The 22,418-nt window shown below is 52.3% G+C and overlaps 2 protein-coding genes across 2 annotated transcripts in view; both read right to left on the bottom strand.

The window, feature by feature from the left end:
* The window catches only part of LOC101945097 (uncharacterized), a 42,055-nt gene extending 34,938 nt beyond the window's left edge, over positions 1–7,117 (bottom strand). The window contains exon 1 of the mRNA XM_065561316.1: positions 6,959–7,117. The gene's annotated coding sequence lies outside the window, so the exon portion shown is untranslated. The remainder of the gene's footprint in view (positions 1–6,958) is intronic.
* The window catches only part of LOC101932961 (basic proline-rich protein-like), a 146,852-nt gene that overhangs the window by 81,381 nt on the left and 43,053 nt on the right, over positions 1–22,418 (bottom strand). The window lies entirely within an intron of this gene.

The raw sequence follows: 22,418 nt of genomic DNA, 5'->3' as shown, positions 1-22,418 counted from the left end.
TGGGAATGGGGAACCGCAGCCAATGGGAGCTTTGGGGGAGGTACCCTCAGGTGAGGGCAGCGCGCGGAACCCTCTGCCCCCTCCAGGGGCTGCAGGGACGTGGTGCTGGCCGCTTCCAGGAGCGGTGTGGGGCCACGGCAGGCAGGGAGCCTGTCTTAACCCCGCTGCCATGTCAAAGCCGCTCCAGGTAAGCAGTGCCCGGCCGGAGCCCCCACCCCAACTCCTCCTGCACCCCTCACCCCAAACCCCTGCCCTGAGACCCCCTCGTGCACCCCAAACTCCTCCTGCACCCCTCACCCCAAACCTCTGCCCTGAGACCCCCTCGTGCACCCCAAACTCCTCCTGCACCCCTCACCCCAAACCCCTGCCCTGAGACCCCTGCCTTGAGCCCCTTGCTGCACCCGTCCTGCACCCAAACCCCCTGCCCTGAGGCCCCTACTGCACTCCACACCACACCCCTCCCTGCACCCCAACCCCCCCCCCCAGCCCTACATTCATGGCCCTGCATGCAATTTCCCCACCCAGATGTGGCCCTTGGGCCAAAAAGTTTTCCTACCCCTGATCTTGTCTGAGCTCCTGGACAGCCCTGGCCGGAATATTTTGCCCAGTTACTCTTGTGCTGAGCCCCCAGGACTTTGTGTTTCACTAAAGCCCCCCCAGGGAGGCCCCAGGCTGGATGTGATGCCACCAGGAGCTGGAGACTCCAACCCTTCCCTTGGGAGCTTGTTCCAAATCGGTGCCTTGTTTCCGATTTCAGTTTGTCGGGCTGCAGCTTCCAGCCGTTGGCTCTGGTTCGTCCCATCTCCGCTAGATGAGAGCGCCAGCGCTAGTGCCTGCTGGTATCTGCCTGGGGAGGGGCTTCCACACGCATCACGTCACCTCTCCCTCTGCCCCCTGCTCAGCTGGGCAGACCCAGCTCGGTACGGCTCCCACGGCACAGCGATTTCGGCAGCCCTCGAGTCATTTCTGAGCCTCTTTCTGCACCTGCCCCAATTTATAAATGTTTTTTTTTAATGTGGAGCCCAGAACTGGAGGCAGGATTCCAGTATCGGTCTCCCCAGTGCCATATTCCGGCTAAAATCCCCTCCCTGCTCCCACTCGCTTCTCCCCTGTGTATCCAGCCCAGGTGGGCACTGGCCCTTTGTCCCACTGCATCGCACGAGGGGCTCACGGTCAGATGCGTCTCCACTCTGACCCCTACGTGTCTGTCAGCGTCTCTGCTTTCCAGGTACAGCCCCCCAGTGTGTGGGTCTGGCCTGTGTCCCTTGTTCCTAGATATCTGACCTTGTACTTGGCTGGATTAAAACATAATTGGTTTGAATGGACTCAGCTTTCCAAACACTCCGTACAGCAACCCCAGGGCTCTGCCAGTGCCCCTGCACCATGACCCCCAGCACCTCCTGCTATTCACGTCTGTGACCCACGGACCTCTCGGTGCCAGCTGGCAGAGGGCACAGGGCACATGGGGTACAGGGATCCCCTGGGTTCACCATCGGGGTCATGTAACGTCTGCTGAAAGCCTGTGTCACACTGGTCATCGTGAGATGTAAGTGCGGCGACTATGTGGGGACGTCTGTGTATCTGCTGGAAATTGTGTTCTCCAGCCTTGCAGGTAAAGACAGATCACTCAAAGGCAGCGCGCGGTGAGACAAGCTGCTCCCGACAGCAGGTGGGAGACACTCATCTCCCCGGGGGCTGGTGGGTTTTGTGTGTCTCACAATAGACGTCTGTTAATGGAGTGAGTCAAATGCTAACAAAGAGCCGGTGGAGAATGACCACACTGGGGGATGGACAGACAGACACCAACCGGCATATGGTCCCTGGGGGACAAACAGACAGAAGCACGCAGCGCCATTGTGGACAGAGAGACAGACAGACCCATGTGGTCCCTGGGGGAGGGACAGACAGAGAGATGCATACGGCCATGCGAAACCTGGGGGGGGGGTGGACAGACAGACGCATGCGGACCCTGCAGATGGACAGACAGACGGACATGTGGTCCCCTGTTGTGATCCAGGCGCCCGTAGAGCGTGGGGCGAGGGGGAGACCAATGCCCCAGCGCCCATCAGGGCCCTGCCCCATGTGCAGGCTGCCTGCTGCTGCAGCCGCTCCCACCCAGAGCCAGCAGATCCCTGCCCATTCCCCGCCCCACGCTCCACCCAGGGCAGCTGGCTCCAGCTGTGTGGGAGAGAGCGCCCCCACCCCGTATAGGGAGAGCAGCCCCTGCCCAGCATGGGGCGTGTTAGGGGGTGTCAGGCTCCTGGGGGGTGCCCCAGGGGACCCCACGCTGCCAGGCCAGGTTTGCCTGGACAAAAGAATGGGGCGGGGGGGAGAGGGGAGAGGAGGCTGCCAGGGCCAGGGCCGGCTCTAGGTTTTTTGGTGCCTCAAGCAAAAAAATTTTTGGCTGACCCCCACCCCAGCCCTGGGCTCTCCCGCCCCTCCCACCCCCAACTGCACCCTCCTGCCGCCCCAGCCCTGGGTCACTGGTAACTCGCTCCCAGGGCGGGTCATTCAGCAGGAATTTTGGATGTGCACAGAACACAGACAGGATTGGTTCCCATATGGTTACAGAACAGGAGTAAAGTGGAACAATTTTCAGCTTGTGTGATTGGAGGATATCTGGATGCATATTATAAGACTGTCCTACAGAAATGAGGAAAAGTTGAGGTGCCTTTATTATTCTTTTGTTCCACTCTTTGTTTCTATGGGGAATTTGCCAATGCGATATCACTGTCTTCCTTTTAAACAAATAAAACTAAAAAAAATAAAGGTAATGGCTGTTGAAAATAGCAATTCCAGTCCTAATAACCACTGGGAAGCATTTCTTGCTCAATTTATCCTACTTTTTCTACAGCAAGTTACAGTGGATCAGTAGATTTGATTTGGGAGAAATGAAGTAACAGCTGCCCAAATTGAGCTTGAGCACTCCTGAATTTTGAGGTGTTCAAATCTGGAAGGCAGGTGCTAGATTCCCTTTCTGAATATTCGCTAAATCTGGAAAGGAAAAGTCAATTTCTGCTTCCTTGGCTCAGAAGTGGAAATCCTCCTACGTGCCTGGTACTGTATCTAAAGCTGCCCAGGTCCAGAGCCTCCCCTCCCTTCCTTTTCATTTTAAATTCTAGTGGGATCCACGTACCTCCCTTGCTAGGCTTCAGATAGAGAGGGGCACTGTCCATTTAGTCCCCCCAATTCTTTCTTTGGGGGAGAGCCCAGGGCTGGGGCGGCAGGAGGTGTAGGTGGGGGCCAGGGCTGGGGCACAGGGGGTGCGGGGGTGTGTGGGGGGAGAAGAGCCCAGGGCTGGGGCGGCAGGAGGTGCAGGTGGGGGCCAGGGCTGGGGCACAGGGGGTGCGGGTGGGGGGAGAGTCCAGGGCTGGGGCAATACAGGGGTGCGGGGGGGCGGCAAAAACCCTAGAGCGTCTCTGTTCCTACCATTCACAGCAAGCTGCAGCATGAGGTTTCAGTTCCATACTCCTTTCCCCTCCCTTTCCTGTTGTAGCAGCCAAGGGAATGCTGGGAAATGTAGTTCTTTCCCTGCTCCAGGACTGGCTCTATAGGCAGGGAGCTAACCAAGGAACTACAGCTCCCAGGGACCCCTGTTGGTTCTCAGCTCTCATGCGGGATTCTTGCGCCCCTTGGAAATTTGCCGCCCCAAGCCCCTGCTTGCTTTGCTGGTGCCTAGAGCCGGCCCTGGCCAGGGCCCCTCCTTGTGCTGAGCTCAGTGGGGGCCCTGAGTGCCTACAGGGAGGAGTGACCCCCCCTGTCCTCCCGCCCCGTGAACACGCTGCCATCACACCCCCACACACACACACACACCCCACGCACGTGGCCCTGACGAGGGGCAGCACCGACACCCCGATCACAATTCTGCCCCCCCACGCCCCCCAGGCGGCACTGGACGGGCTGTGGGGGGAGCCCACTGTCACGCTGTCTGGGGTGGCGCAGGACCGTGAGTGCCAGCCACAGAGCACAGCGTCAAGAGGCCAGGCAGATGCCCCGAACTGGGGTGTCCATCACAGATTTCACCTGCCCAGTAACAGGTGTGAACACCCGAAGCACTGCAACAGTCTGACCGACGTCACAGACAGTCCCTGTGGGCTCTCTGTCCAGCCGGCCACCCAGCAAGCTGCTTCGGGATCGCTGGTTGCCAGGCACCAAAGATCACAAACGATTCCGGTTACTCCCCGTCTCCGAGATCAGCCACTTGTCCCAGGTCAATTTGTACCTAGATCACACCCCAGAGACAGGGCCTGGAGCCAGCCCTATAGTAACTAAGGATTTACTAACTAGGAAAAAGCCATGAGAGAGTTTGTTCCAGGTCAAAGCAGGGCGCGTCTACACACAACTGAGTGACAGTCGGTGGGTCCAAAAGGTGACACTCGGTCAGCGCTGACTGTCTTTTCGGGCTGACGCAGGCTGACCCCGGGGATCTCTGCTTCGGTTCGGTAGCTCCGCCCTGGGAGCCTCCAAAGGGCAGAAGAGAGGAAACATTTTCTTGTCAGCTGTTTTTATTTCCTTCCTCCGGAATTCAAGCTCATGGGTGGAGGCTTTTCCTGCAGCCTCGTCAAGGGTGCGAAGGGACAGTTAACACAGGCTATGGCTACACTTTGCAGGGTTTTTGCACTGTCAGTTTCACCAGTGATAGTGAACCGGTGAAAGTGAAGCGCTGGTTTGTGTACTCACTTACTTCCTGAGGCGTCAGAGAGTGTTTCCATCGGGGATGAGAGCAGCGCTCTAGGGCAGCTGTCCCACAGTGCAGCTCACTCCAGTTTGACGATAGGTTTTGTGGGAAGGGGGGAGGGTGATCAGGGCACCCTGGTCCCTGCAGGGCCCCCTCTCCCCAGACACTGATCAGCCCAGGAGCTCAGCATTGCTCCAAGCAGGGGATCCTTTGCTCCGAGTTTCAAAGTTCCCGGGGCTTTACAGGGGAGGGTGGACGTCTGTTTGCCTGGCCGCAGAGCTGCTGGCCAGAGTGGTCACCCAGGCACTGTGGGAGATGCTGCAGAGGCTAAACGCCCTGTAAACAGGAAGAACGTGTCTTCACTTGCACATCACCGCAAAAGCAGCCGCGATAAGAGCTGTCCGCCTCTCGTGGAGCTGGTTTTCTGTTTGCGGTGAAACTGCTTTAGCGTTGCCAGTGCAGACCAGCCCTTAGTGTCCATCCCTCCGGCTTTCCTCTCCCTGTCCTGACCCTTCCTGCAGCTCCCAGCTGGCTGCTGCTGTCTGGTGACTCTTACTCCGGAAGGGATCTAGTAACTTAACAGTGAAAACGCCTCCAGCCTGCCCGCCCTATCAGCACAACACTGAAACTGTTAAAGAGCCAAGTATCAGGGAGTAGCCGTGTTAGTCTGTATCTACAAAAACAACAAGGAGTCTGGTGGCACCTTAAAGACTAACAGATTTATTTGGGTATAAGCTTTCGTGAGTAAAAACCTCACTTCTTGGGATGCATAGAGTGAAAGCCTGCATCTGTAACTTTCACTCTATGCATCCGAAGAAGTGAGGTTTTTACTCACGAAAGCTTATGCCCAAATAAATCTGTTAGTTTTTAAGATGCCACCAGACTCCTTGTTGTTTTTGTTAAAGAACCAGTCAAGGGGGAATGCAGCCATTCCGCAGGCACTTGCCAACGCCCAGGGATATACTGTCAGGATCTGAATTTACTGACAAAACCAGCCGTGCGTCACTGTTGTATTTACTCAGAACGTGTCAGTCTATAGGACCCTTAATTTAAAATTTGCTTTAAAAATGTTTCATTAGTGAGTTGGTGACAAGTATAATATCACATCTCTAAAAAATCCTTGCATAGATTTTAAATGCACAATCATCTTTAGCCTTAAACCAGGGGTCGGCAACGTTCGGCACGCGGCGGGGCCAGTTTATTTACCTGCTGACGCGGCAGGTTTGGCCGATCGCGGCCTCCGCTGGCCGCGGTTCGCCGTCCCGGGCCAATGGGGATCTTCAGACATAAAGTTTTTTTAAATAAATCCTTCAAAAGACCCCCCTTCTCTAAAATACACATTTTAATTTTAGTTACTATAGTAAAAAAAACTTGCTTCCAAAGTCTTTCTGTCCTTTCTGGCCATCCCTTTCTCCCTTCACCCCCCACACACCCATTGAAGAGAGCTCTTAAAGGGACAACACCCCTTTCCTTCCAGATAGATGGACAAAGAGATTCCCTGTCTTTATTTCTGACTATCTGATGAACTAGTTTTAAGATAACCCTCCAGCAAAATCAGTACCTAGTAAGATATAAAATCCTTCGTTATGCCTAACATTTTTGTAAACATATTTTTTAACATTGGTGAAATTTCAGAAACACGTCTATTGTTATGGAGATCACACACAGTAAATTAGTGTTCCCCTTTTCTAAAAGTGATGAACATTGTTATGAACCCACGAAACCTCTGTGACCGATTAATTTAAAATAACGTCTTTGTTTCAGTGAGTTAGATCTGTAGTAATCTGGAAGGATTGCTTTACGAAGGCTTAAGGGTACATTTAAAATATGAAATCAGCTTAGAAATACCGATTAAGAAAATGTCAAACAGAGAAGAGCTGCATCCTGAATTCCATAATATTTCATGTCGTATTCAGCAGGACACTGCCTCGCCCTTACTACAAAGTGTTTACAAATAAATGTCTGACAAACTTCAGGGCATATCAAAAAACCAGTGACTGACATTTCTTATTCCCAAGTTTAATGCTTTTAATTAGGTACTTTCTGCATGTCCATTCTGCGTGAGGGAGAGGGTACGGGGGTCTCTGCGGGGAACTGTGACTCTCCGCCACCGTGAGGCGGGCTGGGCATTCGCTATCCTTTGCTGCCTTGTCCCCCCGCAGTCTGGGCCCGGGCTGCCATCGGCATAGGGGCACCATTTTAATAATACTGTGCAGGGCCCCATAAATCCTAAGGCCGGCCCTGGGAGCAAGTCACTGCTGAGCTGGGCTCTGCACTCACCAGATGCTGCTGAGTTTGGGTCTCGTCTGGTGTCTCACTTCAGGGGCTGCAGCGACGGCTGTTCTGCGTCCTCTGAACAATCTCATGCAGCTTAGCCCCTTTCCCTTATGCAACAACAGGAAATCCCTGTGATGTGAAACCTTTCGCTTTTGGTTTCTTCATATTGTATTACGGGAATTATGTTTTTGGGTGAGTGGAAAAGCCTGTCCCCTCTAGACAGGATTCACGGGCGCAGGTCGTTTCTAACGATTCAGCGTCAAACGGGAGCAGCCAGAACTTTCTGGGCTTTTCTTCAACGCAGAGTTAACGCCAGAGTTAGGCAAAAAGCTTTTCACACACTTATTTTCGGCAAAGAATGGAGATTGAGTGACACCAAAATGGTTTGTGACTTTGTGTTGATTTTGCTGAATTGTTCATTTTTGAAAAAAAAAAATGTCAAAATGGCCAGTTATGACATTTTCAGAATGAACCGTTCATTTTTTTGGTTTGAAATGAATTCTCATTTAGAAAACTCCTTTAATTTTATTTTTTTCAAATAGCTTGAAATCAAAATGAAATTCATCCAAAAATATTTCTGGTTGAAACAAATGTTTAGTTTTTGATTTGCTGAAAACTTTGAAATTTTTCAACTTCTGTTCAGTTCAGATTGAATTTTCTTTTTATATTTCAAAATTCCCAACACATGGATCAATCTGTTTGGGTTTCTATTGCCCAGTTCTAGTGAACTCACGTTATAGCTCAAGTGGTTGCTCTTAAGTCAAATCCCGTCCACACACAAACTCCTTGTTCACGCGCAGGGCTGCTGTTAACTCAAGCTTGCTGGGCCATCAGGGGTACAGACTAAAGCCTGAGTGAGCACAATTCATTAGCTGCTAACTTGGCCACTGTGTCATGTGGATGCAATTTTAAGAGGACCCCCTAGATCGGGGGTGGGCAAACTTTTTGGCCTGAGGGACACATCTGGGTGGGGAAATACAGGGCCATGAATGTAGGGCTGGGGCAGGCGGTTGGGGTGTGGGAGTGTGACGATGCTGTCCGTGGGAGCCAGCTGAGGTCACTCAGTTAGGGTGAACTGCAAACAAAACGGGGCAGACAAACCCCAAAAGCTGGTGGATATTCCAATACTTAGATTTACCAACCAGCACAGAACAGCTCCTGTAGTACCTCACTGGTTACTCAGACGTCCAAACAACGCAGTTCCCTTAACGTGCCCAGCCTCAGGCCTCCGTCCAGACACACCTGTCAGATATGATGATGATTGCTGAAAATCTAATCTCGTCATATAAAAGAAAAAGATCTTCCAACCCCAAAGGATCAGCCACATACCCAGGTCCAATTATAACTCAGATCTCACCCAAAATACACGCTATAGCCAATTCTTATTAACTAAGCTAAAATTTATTAGAAAAGAAAAGAGAGAGAGTGTTGGTTAAAAGATCAATATACAGACAGACTTGAATTCAATTCTTGAGGTTCAGACACAGCAGAGATGAGCTTGTAGTTGCCAAAAGTCCTTTTAGAAAGAGTCCATAGGTTATAGTCCAATGTCCATATTCAGGGTGACTCCAGTCAGTGACTGGGGATCTCAATCCTTGTGGCTTAAGATTTCCCCCTCTTGAAACCCAAAGCAGATCTGAGGTGAAGCAGGATTGTGTCCCAGGGTTTTTATACATTTCCAGCAGCCTTTTGGCCTGAGAAAACAATAGGCTTAACTCTCCTTCTCCCAAACATCTTGGCAATTAGCACAGGGTAATTTATCCATTAAACAGTTCAGATACAGGTTACCACAACCTTCAAAGAGACATAGAGACAATAATACTATTTAATTTAAGTGTCTTCCTAAATGTTAATATTCCTTTTTTGATCTTTGAATCAAAGCTGTAGCAATAGACAGACTTGTTTGCTTACATCACAAGCCCTGAGCAAACACCTCCCCTTCTACATCTAACAATGCAGGCTGCATTTCAAAGCTCTATTTATTTACAGATCTTCCTAACCAGTCTTTAAAGTTCAGCCATGGGTCAGGTCAGTTAATTAACTCTTTCTGGCCCTGTCACCTTCCAATGAGATATGATATTACACTCATAAAGTCACAGGGAGGGAGTGCAGAATGCAGGAGGGGCTCAGGTCAGGGGTTTGGGGGGCAGTGGGGGGCATGGCTCAGTTTTTACCAGCCAAGCCACATTCCAGGGAAGGCTCCGATGTGAACTGGCATCTTCAAGTGCATTGTTGGCTTAAGTGGTTTTTGATTGGGCACTTAATGTGCACTTTTCTCAGGAAGCTGACCAAATGATCTACTAGGCTAGTTAAAATCAAGCCAGTACACAGCCAATATTCATAACTTCGAATATGAAAATGGTACATGCATTCAAATAGGATGAATAGATTCAGTAGATCAGAACCTTTACAGAGATATGTTACATGGCATACAGGGGACACTGAGACCTTCTAACTAACCTGCCCAGGGGATTCAACTACAGTCCATGTCCCCTCCCCACTGCGTCTCTCCCTCTTTGGGCTTCCAACAAAAATTAAAAAATAAATCAATGAAAAGCGTCAGGATAAGTCAAAGAAGAATCACCCCCACCCGGGCTGCTTTATGTGTCCACAGGCGCACAAAACCTCACAAGGCCACATTTAAAAATGTTTTTAGATCATTCGTCTTTAATGCTTCCACGTGCCACTTGGTCAATCCCTGCTCCAGCCCCACTGCTGCCGCCCAGCTGGTAAGCACCCAGCTCCCCCAGGCCTGGCGGTGGCTTGGGAGCCAGAGATTCAGGTTTAAATGTGAACTATCGAGCTGTGCACCCAGCCGACCACCGTAACCGTGGGAACTGATTCCCATTTCCATCACTCTCTCCTTGTCTTTTGGTTTCAACTAGCCCGTGAGCTCTGTGGGGCAGGGATCAGGTCTCCCAGTGTCTGTGCAGCACCCGGCGCAGAGGAGCCCTGAGCCCAACTGGGGCCTCCGCAGATGCCACCACAGCACAAACAAATACACAATGGTTGTGTTATTTGCCAACTTGCACTTAAAGATTTGTTAGTTAATTATAAACCTACTGTCACTGGTTCCTGGTGCCATTAACAGACAAACAAACATCGACCTCGCCCTGACTCCACCCCACCCAGGCAGACCCACCCTTTCAAATAAACCAGCTGATTTCTGGGCAGTGAGGTTTTACTTTTGGCCTCCCACAGCTGGCTAGTGCCCCACTGTGGCTGCTGCCACATTCACAGCTGACTTACAGGAAATACATGTTTTCAAAGCCAAAGGCTGAGCCCCAAGATTGCCAGCTCTCCTGATCTTATCACTGTTCTCCTGCTGTGACACGCAGGGTCCAGACACCCCAAGGGGAGAACGGGGGGGTCTGAACCCCCAGGAGGGAGCAGTTGACCCGACTGGTGTGTGCAACGTTAGTGGGTATAAAATACGTCCGGTGAGATCAGTTAGGAACACTTGTAATGTTCTGAGCTGGGTGGTCATTAGGAGCTCTGTACAGACCGTGGGGCTGAGTCTGTGCATCCCTGTTTACCAAGTGACCTCTCCTCTGCAGCTTGTGTCATCTGTACATTTTACAGGGATTTTTGATTTTTTTGAGGTTATTGATAAAAAACAACAACAACTGATTGCTCTGAGACACCCCTGGAAACAGCCCAGCTCCATTACGATTCCCCCTTTACAGTTACATGAAGACCTATCAGTCAGGCAGCTTTCAGTCCATTCAACATGTCCCAGGTCAATTTTATATTGTTCTAGATTTGTACTAAAAATGTTGTGTGGTGCCAGGTCAAAGTAGAATCTGTCAACACTACTACGCTTATTAACCAAAGTCATGATCCCATCAAAAAAAGATCAAGTTAGTCTGACAAGATCTATTTTCCGTAAACTCATGTTGATTGGCATTAATTATATTATCCTCCTTTAATTCTTAATAGAATCCTGCATCAGCTGCTCCACTATCTTTCCTGGCATCAATGTCAGAAATATTTATTGAACACTTCTGCCTTTTCTTTTGATAATTCTACCTTTTCCATCTAGGAAAGGACCAATCTCATTATCAGGATTCTTTTTGTTCCTCATATGTTTAAAAAAACCTATTCTTATTATTATCCTTACTTCAGCTGGCCTTAGATGTCTCCTTATGTCCCTTGGCTTCTCTTATCAATTTTCTACAGTTCCTAACATCTGACATATTAATTACCATCAATTTCCCATTTCTTCTATTTGTTTATAGATATAGAGAGAGACTGTCAGTTCCCTTCTTATCCAGGCCATTTTTTAACCAGCACAGCCTTCTTCCTCAATTGTGGGGTTGTTGTTTTTTTTGCATATCTACTAAAGTAATTTTGTTTAGGTTTTTTCCACTTTTAAATGAAAGCCAAGATCCTCACATCATCCCTTGAGTGGGGAGGAAGGGGGAGAGGAGCTGGGTTTTTAAGACAAACACTAACTAGTGGGTGTGATGTTTTGGGGATCACCAGACCAGTGTGTGGTTCTGTCACCACCTGCCTTGTAACAGCCAGTGCCTTAGCGCTGTGCTGCGCTGGCACCGAGCCCTGACCCCAGCAGCCAGCCCACAGGCACCGAGGTCTCCCCCTGGATTCTACCAGCCTAGCTACTCCTTGCAGGGTGACCCCAACAGACCTTCCTGTCCCAAGTGTCCCTGTAACGGTGGGGATCACCTGGGAGTCCTTTCTCACCTATGGCACAGACCACACCCACTCCAGGGCTCCTTCATCACCACGGTGCTTTATTGGGCTGTGCCAGTGGCCAGCGCCTGTGGTGCTGCTTACAAAGTTACACGTCCCAGCCAGCTCCCCCACCTCCTTCTGTGGGACGGGAACAGAACTAGCAGCAGCCATCTCTGCCCTGCTTGGGGGGTCCAGGTCCCCCTGCTTCCAGGGCTTTCTTCCTCTCCATTTATCTGCTCCCAGGACCTGGGGTTCTTTCCCCCTCTAATTAGCCCTTCAGCTGTAGCTCCATTTGTTAATTGATCCTCTAATTGGGTCTCAATTAACGTATATTGGTGGGGATTGGAGTGACTGAGTCAGTCCCCGTTACACTCCCCAAATCCATCTACCCTGAGTTCAGACACATGGACTCTTCCCCTCTGGGTTGTCACCCCCGAATGTGTGAAACCAGCCCCCCTCCACCAGTTCACAGTGGCACACGTGCTCTGCACAGTTTGCACAACAGAAACCTGCTTGGGGTCAAATTAATAAAGGTTCTTTAACAGAAAAATCACAGATTCCAAGACAAAATAGGGAGGGGACGCAACACATACAAGTCACACAGGAAATGAATATAAAGACCCAACCTCAGGCCTTACACTCCCGGATTAGCTAGGCTGTATTACAAAAGGGAATTTATCTACTGGTTTCCCAGCATGCTCCCCCCATCCCGCATCCTAGAGTGGATCTAGTGTTTCACAGGCAATAACCCCCTTAGACGCTGGCCCTCAGGTTCTGGACACCCGTCACTTCACAGCCCTCCCCTTTTAAGGGTTTGCAGTTCTTTTCTCTTTCTCTCAGAGAATGGAGATTCCTGGTTACACAGAGTGGGGGCACCTCCCTCCATTCTTAGATTTCCAAGACTGTTTTTTTTTTCCCAGTAACTTCCAGGGCCCCCCGTTGCCTCTTCCTGGCTGGACAATGAACGGGAACTTGATGTTAGTTTTGTCTAAACAGCGAGTCTGGGGGGAGCTGCTCCCTGCTGGGAGGTGCACTTGGAATGGTGGTACAGGTCACGAGCGAAGCCTTCTCTGTACAGGGACACACAGACTCAGCACCATGGTCTGTACAGATCTCCTAATGACCACCCAGCTCAGAACATTACAAGTGTTCATCACAGACCTCACCGGACATATTTTATACCCACTAACGTTGCAGACACCAACTGCTCCCTCCTGGGGGTTCAGAGCCCCCCCGTTCTCCCCTTGGGGTGTCTGGACCCTGCGTGTCACAGCAGGAGAACAGTGATAAGATCAGGAGAGCTGGTGATCTTGGGGCTCAACCTTTGACTTTGAAAACGTGTATTTCCTGTCATTCAGCCGTGAACGTGGCAGCAGCCGCAGTGGGGCACTAGCCAGCTGTGGGAGGCCAAAAGTAAAACCTCACTGCACAGAAATCAGCTGGTTTATTTGAAAGGGTGGGTCTGCCTGGGTGGGGTGGAGTCAGTTCATGGCAATGTTTGTCTGTAAGCGGCGCCAACCATTGTGTAGTCGTTTGTGCTGTGGTAGACAAGATTTTTTTACCTTATCAAACTCTTCCTGAGATGCCTTCACACATATGACGTTGTTAATTTAATCTTTTTGCAATGGCTTCAACTTTGAAGGGATCAGGGGATATTTGACACTGCTCTTCCCCCAGACCCAACCCTAAGGAACTCTGGCTTCTCCAATTTTACACTTACAGGCTTCTATAGTTTGTCCTCTGGGCTGTCAAAGCTCAAAATCTCCAAGTATTTTTCATGATCAGCCCAGGTGTTGCTAAACACTGTGTTGTTGTCCACATGTGCTATTGCAAAGTTTTGTAAACCATTTAACACTCTGGCATTAATTAACCCAAAGGGTAACATTATGAACTCATAGAGCCCGGTATCAGTGATAAACACAGATTTTTTCTGGGCATCCTTATCTAAAGGAATCCGCCAATAACTTCCAGGTAGATCAAAAGAGCTGAGATACTTGCTTTGCTTAAAACGTCCAGCACATCATCAGTTCTAGGCCTGGGACACACATCTGGTACCGTGACAGACCTGAGCTTTCTATAATCAACACAAAACCATACAGTGCTCCCTTTCTTAGGAGCAGGGCCGGCTCTAGACACCAGCGAAGGAAGCAGGTGCTTGGGGCGGCCAATACAAAGGGGCGGTGCTCCATCCACTATTGGGGCGACCCGTCCAGATCTTTGCCGGCATTTTGGCGGCGGGTCCCTCAGGAACAAAGGACCCGCCGCCAAATTGCCACCAAAGAACGTGCCACCAATTGGCTTTTTTTATTTTTTCTCCCCGCTAATGGGGCGGCAGAAAACCTGGAGCCAGCCCTGCTTAGGGACTCAGACCACAGGTGATGCCCAAGAGCTGTCAGACTCTTTAATTACTCCTCAGTCTAACACGTTTTGCATTTCTGTACGAATTTGTTCCTGCACCTTGCCAGTAGCCCTGTAGGATCTGCTGGGGGGGTGGCTGTGGTTCTTCTGTGGTGATTTTATGGGTCAGCAAGTGTGTCTTCCCTGGCTTGAAAACCCTTCTTCGTGTTCTTGCAGCACAGAGAACACCTCTTCCCTGTCAGCTGGTGTTAACACATTCCAGACATTGATGCTTTCCAGAGATGAGTCAGTTTGGCATTCAGCCATTGGATCAATGAGGTTGTGGTGCCTCAGTTTCCCCTTGCACACAGCAGAGCATGTTTACCATGGCTTCCCTGCTGTGACAGGCTGTCTGTTTACATGTACTAGCTGTGGGACAGCGTCACCATGAGGCTTTCCAACATGACATGTGTCTTCATTTACCACTTCATTATCTCAAAAGGGCCTTCCCAAGAATTTTGCATTTTGTACTTTTTCACAAGGTTGAACACCAACACTTCTTGGTCAGTGACACAGGCTTTCTGCCCGTCCTCTTGTTTCAAAGCGTTCTCTGCAGCTTCCCTCCCTTCATTTCTCTCTCTCTGTGTAACGGGCTGAACGGCTTTTGCTTTTCTTGGCTGTTTCACAACCTCTCTCACTTTGCGTCTTGTTTAACCAGCCTCCTCTCCCCCCATTTTCTCTAAAAATGCGTGTTCCATTACTAATATTTCATGCCTTTATTTAAAAAAAAACACTTATTTTTCAGACTTTATTTCAAAACAAACTAAATGCATAAATCTTTTTTCTGAAAAATACATGTTCTGTTACTAATATTTAATGTTTTTATTTAAAAAAAAATACAATTATTTTTCTCTACTGATGTCTGTCATTCAAACTTTGTTTCAAATCAACTTAAATGCATAAACATTATTTTTTTCTCTATAAAGGTCTGTTAACATATTTCTAGCTTAACACTTTATTCCTCTGTTTACCAAACTTTATTTAAAATGTGTCAAAAGCCTTGCTAAAGTCCAGGTATATTATGTCCACTGCATTCCCTCATCCACCAACCAGTTACCCTGTCAAAGCAGGAAATCAGGCTGGTTTGGCATGATTTGTTCTTAGTAAATCCAGGCTGGCTGCTAGTGCTCACCCCTCATCCTCCAGATATTTGCAAGTTGAATGTTTTATACATGGCTCTAGTAGCTTCCCAGGTATGGAGGTCAGGCTGACGGGTCTGTAGTTCCTCGGCTCCTCCTTCTCCCCTTTTTAAAGATGGGCACAACATTAGCCCTTCTCCAGTCTTCCAGGACCTCTCCTGTCATCCAGGAGTTTGTATATATCCTTGCCAGTGGCTCCAAGATTTCTTCAGCTAATTCCTTCAAATTGGCCAGAAGATCTGACATGTTCTTTCCTTATCCCGATCTGCATCTCTTCCCCTTTATTGTCTGTGGTAACGTCACTACTCATCCGTCACATGTTATTTTAGTGAGAAGACTGAAGCGAAGTAGGCATTGAGCAGCTCCTGTCATCTTCCTACCCTTTTGCTTCATCTCCCTGCTGAGGGTAACAAAGGCACAGAAAGCTCAACTCCTGCTGGTGTCCTGAAGCCACGCAGGCCCGTGTGCCACTAGCCCTTTACTACAGTGGTGCCAGCTGAACTCATTGCAGAGTAGCGCGGGTGTCACGGAGCCACAGGCCCGGCGCTCCGGAACTGCTGTCTGAAGCCAGCCAGGGCTCTGGGTAGCGTGACTCCCCTCGTGGCACGCTACTGTCCAGGGCAAGGAGCCACTTCGGCTATGGCCTTCCGGGGCCTAACCTCGGAGCATTCAGCCCCCTGTTCTCACTAAATGCTTCCTGCAGGGGGTCCACCTGGACAGGACCCCTGGGGTAGCCAGAGGGCCCTGTACTCCACTCCACACTCAGCTGTGACCCTGTGACAAAGTGGGGATTTTTCCCTTGTTGTGTTATATGTGAGCCTGTGTTGTATGTTGTACGTGAGCCTATGTGAGTCTTACTGTTACGCATGAATACTGTGTGTGCCTCAGTTTCCCTGTGTATTGCACCAACGTCTAGGTGGTGGGAATAAGGGAGTGTGACTCCATGGGGGCTGCTCCAGCTGCCTGCACATAGGCTATGGCCCCTTCCTAACCTGAGCCCAGAAGGGGGCTGCGACCGGGTGACTGTGAGACAAAGGCCGGAGGAGGGACAAGAAGCGGGTCGGAGCCGGTGGCTGGAAGCTGGGCAGTCGTGTTGGGAGACAGGAAGAGTGGGGGGATCCCGGGTATCTCACCTGGGATTCCCCTGAGATGGATGAGGCTAAAGTCACTGATTTCTGTGCTAACAAGCTCTGTTCTATGCTGTGATCCTGTCGACTAATAAACCTTCTGTTTTACCTGCTGGCTGAGAGAGTCACGGCTGACTGCGAAGTGGGGGTGCAGGACCCTCTGGCTTCCCCAGGGTAGGGTGACCAGATGTCCCGATTTTATAGGGACAGTCTTGATTTTTGGGGCTTTTTCTTATATAGGCTCCTATTACCCCCCATCCCCTGTCCTGATTTTTCACATTTGCTGTCTGGTCCCCCTACCCCAGGGGTCCCATTCAGGTGGGCCCACCCAGGGGAGGCTCATGGTGGACAGGGATGCTGGATGCTCCGAGGTCAGACCCAGGAAGGCCAGAGCCGAGGAGGCTGTTTGCCCTGGGCAGCGTGCCCTGTGGGGAGACACGCCACCCCAGAGTCCTGGCTGGCTTCAGACAGAGCAGGTCCGGCGCCTTGGGCCTGTGCTCCGCGACAGACTCTCAGCCAGCGAGTAACACGGAAGGTTTATTAGTTGACAGGAACATAGCGTAGAACAGAGCTTGTTAGCACAGAAATCAGGACCATTCAGTAAAGTCCATCTTGGGGGCGGAAGGGAGATCCAGGAGCCTGGTGCTCCGGACTCCCCCCTACAAGTCCCCAAACAGGAGACTGACACGCTTCCAGTGGCCTGACATCCGACATGCCCGTCACCCCTCCTCCAGCCTTTGTCTTGCTTCCCGGGCAAGATGTCACCTGTTCGCATCTCCCTCCTGGCTCTCCGGTTCAGCCATTGTCTACAGGCAGGCAGCTGGGCAGCCTCACCTGCCCTCAGGTCTCAGCAAAGGTCACACACCCTTATCCCCACCACCTAGACACTGGCGCGATACACAGGGAAACTGAGGCACACACTGTATTCAAGCAAAATAGTAAAACTCACATACAACATAACAAGGGGAAAACCCCACTTCGTCAGTGGGAAAGTGTCCCATCTTGTTGTCAGTTGTCACTGTGACGGCCTGACTGAAGGGACGGAGAGAGAACCAGGAGTGCCCTTGTTCAAGGCCCCTCCCCCCAAGTATTCTGTTGCAATTGTGGACTACATGCATTCCTTCTCCTTTCCCACCCCACTCTATGAACATGTAATAGTGTCTGTAACCGTGCCTTTGTGGGACACAACTGAGAATACCAAATTCAGGACAAACTGCTGAGAAATAGGGCAGAGACACCCCAACACTGGAGGTTAGTCTCCCATAGGATATACCAAACCAGCAACAAAAGTAAACGTCTGTTTCACCACACTGCCTAACAAAAAGTCATAAAAGCAGTTTCCTTAGACATCCCAGTCCTTGTATTACCACCGAAAACACTAGATTTAAATATGAGTGGTTCTTTAAAACCAAATTGAATTGAATAATCAGGGTGGCCCATTTCAAACAATGTGGAGCTGGCCTGAGCTGCTCACCCGAGCCCTGCCCCCTCCTTCCCAGGTGGGGCTGGTGTCGCTGCTCACCTGTGCCCTGCCTGCCCCCCCATGCGAGGCTGGGGGTGGCATTGCTGCTCTCTCGAGCGCTGTCTGCCCTCTGCCCGAGCCCTGTCTCCCCCCTGTGTGGGGCTGGCATCGCCACTTCCCCGGGCATTTGTCCCTTTGCTCTTGCCAGCTGATCCAGTCAGCAAACGCAAACGGGACAAAAGGCTACTTTTGCCAAAAAAGTCGGGACGGCCAGGACAGGGCTTAAAACAGGGACTGTCCCGGCCAAAAGGGGATGTCTGGTCACCTTATCTCAGATTCCCACTTATCCCAAAGCACCTTCCTGCCCTAGTTCTTAGCAAGACACCAGCCTGCCCACCACAGCCCTGCTCCATCCCTGGCTGTGAGAAGGGGGCCTTGTGCTTACCTAGAAAAGACCACCTGTCACGGAGTCCCCGGGCGATGCTCCGGAACCGCTCCCCACAAAGCCAGTCAGGACTTTGGGGAGCCTCCTTGCCCTCGGAGCAGACTGTCTTCAGGGCAAGAAGCTCACAGGGCCTCATCTTCCTGGGTCTGACCTTGGAGCATTCAGCATATGCCCCTCCATGCGCTTCCCACAGCGAGTCCACCCAGGCGGGGTCCTGGGGAAGCCAGAGGGTCCTGCACCCCCACTTCGCAGTCAGACGTAACTCTCAGCCGGCCGGTAACACAGAGGTTTAGTAGATGACAGGAACACGGTCTAAAACAGAGCTTGTAGGTCCAGAGAACGGGACCCCTCAGCCGGGTCCATCCTGGGGCCCAGCGAGCCAGACAACCCCGTCTGCCCTCACTCCTGTCCCCAGCCAGCTTCAAACTGAAGCCCCCTCCAGCCCCTCCTCCTCTGGGCTTTGTCTCTTTCCTGGGCCAGAAGGTCACCTGATCTTTTTGTTCACCTTTAGCTATTCCCTTGCAGGGGAGGAAGGGCCCTGGCCATTTGTTGCCAGGGAGACAGAGTGTCGGCCATTTATGCACACTGGAGACTTAAGAAATGCATAGGGGAAACTGAGGCACCCACACAGTATTCAGAGGAAACATTAAGAACAGTCCCACTTCGTCACACCACCCCTTTTAAGAAAATCTAACAGGTTATTTGCAGCATGCGAGGCAGGGAGAACCCATCGCCAGGCAGGATGAGGAAATGCACGAACACTGTTACACCCGAGGCAGAAAGCCGGTTCTCCCTGGCTACAGACGGCTCCGTAAGAGCCACCGCAGCAGCCGTGCTGTGCCGCAGGGAAGCTCTCTGCGGGAAAACGGCAAAGTGGCATCTTGGACTGTGGTGCCTGTTTTCACTCTGGATTTAGCATCGTGCGCCGATGCGCAGTGTGGGAGTGCGACGTGCCGGCCACGCTGACCTAGAGCTCCCTGCCCACCATCCGTCGGGTGGGGCACTGCTTGCTAATCTCCCTGCAGGGGGAAAGCACCTCAGCCCCCAGGGAAGAGAGGCTCCTCGCCCCTGTGCCCCGTCCCCTCCCTCTCTGCATCGGTGTTCTCGTCAACGGCAGGACTCTGCAGTGAGGGGGAAAGAACGGAGCCGGCTGCGGGGTAACGTACATGTCCTCCCTAGTATCCAGTAGGGCAGCGAGGTCGCCCTGGCATGAGCCCGCTGGTGACAGGGCCCTGAGGACACTGATTTCACGGCCTGCGTGGAAATAGCGGCATTAGCGGAATTCCGCAGCTTTTTCCAATGCGGGGGAGGTGGAAGTGCACATCCCTGCTTCTGCACCGGTGCTGAGGCGGTGGCTGCTCGTGGGGCGTCACTGGGCTGGTCCCCTCCTGGAGGGGACAGGGAGGGGCAAGCGGGTCCTGTCCTGGGGCGTGGGGGCTGAACCCCACCTGGACGAGCAGCGAGAGCCAGCGCAGTGCGTACATCAGCAACATGGCGCCGGATGGGCCAGCCCGGGGCAGGGATCGGGGCCTGGCTCACCCTGCGCCCAGCTCCCGCTCAGGCTGCTTCTGTTTCCTGCCCAGCTGGGGGGGTTCGGGGGTGGCTGACGGCACAGAGCTTCGGGGCCTGGCCTGGCTCACACCAGCGCCTGCAGGCCGGGGAGACACTGGAGCGCTGGCTGTGAGGAGCTGAGACCCTGCAGAGACAATGGGCACCCGCTGACCAGTGACGAACACCGAGCGGCAGGGGCAGCTGTGGTGTGAACACGGCAAGGCTGGGTCGGGAGAACAAGGAGGTGAGAGGTGTCTGTGCTGAGAACTGGGCTCACAGACACGGCAGCTCCCTGAGGGCACAAAGCCAACGGGAACGTACGTTTCTGAAGCCTTGTTAGGTTATTTTTAGCCAAGTTGCAGGTTTTTGTGCTTAATGCTAATGGGCTGCTCGTCCTCTGGGCACTTTTGTGTGTGTGCTTCGATCGTGCCCTGCCCCCACCCAGGGTGACTGACTGACACCCCCCACTCCTTTGCCACTTTCTAACCCCACCCTCGCCTCTGCCAATGGGCTGCAATGATTCCTTTAAAAAGTGAGCAGAGGCACATGATGGGCCATCCCACTCATTTAAAAAAAAACCATTAATTTCATTGATTGGCTCAGCGTGGCTATTTGAAGAGCAACATTCTTCTCTTTTGGATATGGTGAGGTGATGTAGTGGGGCAGTTGCTCCACTTTGGCAGAGAAGGGGTTAAAGCAGGCTGGAGGGAGCCTGCGCAGAACCCGGCCAATCAGAGAAGGGAAGAAAGGCAGCCAATCAGGGCCAGGCTGGGCCCTATATAAAGGCTGCAAAGCAGAGGCAAGAGCAGTCTCTCCCTGACAAGCAAGGGAGGAGGGGGACTGGCCCCCAGGGATAGCCCCTGAGATAGAGCAGCGCTGGGCAGGCTCAGGGGAGCGGAGGGAAAGCTCCAGCCTGGTCCCTGCCGGGCTGAGGCCCCTGGAAGGAAGGGCTGAGGAAGTCCCAGGGGAAGTGGCCCAGGGAGCGCGAGCAGTAGAGGGGAGAGAAGCAGGGCAGGACATGGCTGCTGCCAGAGGGTCCCTGGGCCGGGACCCAGCGTAGTGGATGGGCCTGGGTCCCCCCCTTACGCTGCACTTGGCCGTGGAGGAGCCTGGCCCGATGCAGACTGGGGCTGGCCCTGAGGCCGGGGGCTAGACTCTGGGGCTGCAGTTGGCCACGAGGGCAGGGCCAGACAGGACTGCGGATGCCCCCGGAAGGGGGAGAACCGAGCGGGGCACAGCCGGAGGGCTCTGTCCAGAGGAGGAGGCCGCAAGCCAGGGAGCAACGTGGGTCCCAGACAGCACCGCAGAGCAATGGGTGACACGCCACCTGCACAGGGGGCTCCATGGCTGGACAGAGCTAATTCCTGGAGCAGCCAGCAGGAGGCGCCCCCGTGGTGAGTCTGCAGGTGTTACAGGTGGGTTGGGACTGGGGCATCACTGCTGCTACCCTGAGTAAACTGCATCCGCGCCCCTGCTGGGAGGAGTGGCCTGGGGGCGACTGGGGGCTGGAACATGTCCTCAGTGCCAGCGCTGCCGTGAGTGACAGACAGGACTCGTGGAACGGTGCCCTTGGCACTTACACTTCAGTACTTACAAATACGGGGACAAGTCTGGTGTGGAAATCTTGTTGCTCACGTATTTATATGTAAAAGTACAAGTGTGTGTGTGTGACGCTATAGTGCACAGACCGCATCTCATTCCACGAAATGGGCATTCTTCTTCCATAGCACGTCATCTCCAACAGATCATCCTGAAGATGGTTCCTTCTTGGCAAAAGGGCCAAAGCTGAAGTCCGAGCCCCACCGCCCAAAGCGTGAGCCTCACCACCCAGGGCCAAAGCCCAAGGGCTTTAGCTTTGGCCTCCCCGCGTGAGCTGGTGGGGCACAGGCAGGCTCGGGCTTCAGTCCTCTGTCCGGAGGTCACGTCGCAATGTTTGTTGGCAGAAGGGGGTCGCGGTGCAATGAAGTTTGAGAACCCCTGGACGAGAGCATCCCCATTTCTGTTTGTTCTTACCTTGGCCTGCATGCCCCTAGTCTGTCCCCATCCAGCCCTTCACTTTCATACCAGTTCTGTATCGCTCACCTGGCCCCACCCCCTCCCTGCAGTCTTGTATTGGAATCAAATGTGACTGACTGGAAACCCTCTGCTCTTCCCCCGTCCCAGTGCTCGTCCCTCCACAGCGATGAACCGTTCGAAAGCCACTCGGCTGCTGGCTCTCATGTTGGCACGGCTGATGCAGGAGGAGATGCCTGTCCTGGTCTCTGCCTGCCTTGTTCTGCTGACGTCAGCCATGTCTGCGCTGAGCCCTGCTCCTGCTCTGAGCCGTTTTTCCCTGGGCGACTGGGCCTGCCCCTAGCAGCAAGTGCTGGGGATTTCTGGTGCCCAAGGGGTTCCCAGGAGTGGGTGGAGTAGCTGGGTCCATCCAGCCCAGGGTTTTCCCTCTCCCACAATGTTCAGTCGGAGGGGGAGGTGGGGTCCTACCTGGCTAGCTCTCACCCCGCCCATGGAAACTGCTTACCTGTGTCTTGCATCTGGGCCACAAGTACAAGAGCCCTTGCATGTGGGTGCCTGAGGGCACAAGGCCTGGCCCTGTGGGGAGCCGGGCTATCGTAGGTCACCCCATTGTTCCTGTAGGCTCATCAGTGGG

Source organism: Chrysemys picta, chromosome 11, assembly GCF_011386835.1.
Source record: "Chrysemys picta bellii isolate R12L10 chromosome 11, ASM1138683v2, whole genome shotgun sequence".
Taxonomy (NCBI): Eukaryota; Metazoa; Chordata; order Testudines; family Emydidae; genus Chrysemys; species Chrysemys picta.
This window is presented reverse-complemented; position numbering and strand designations above follow the sequence as displayed.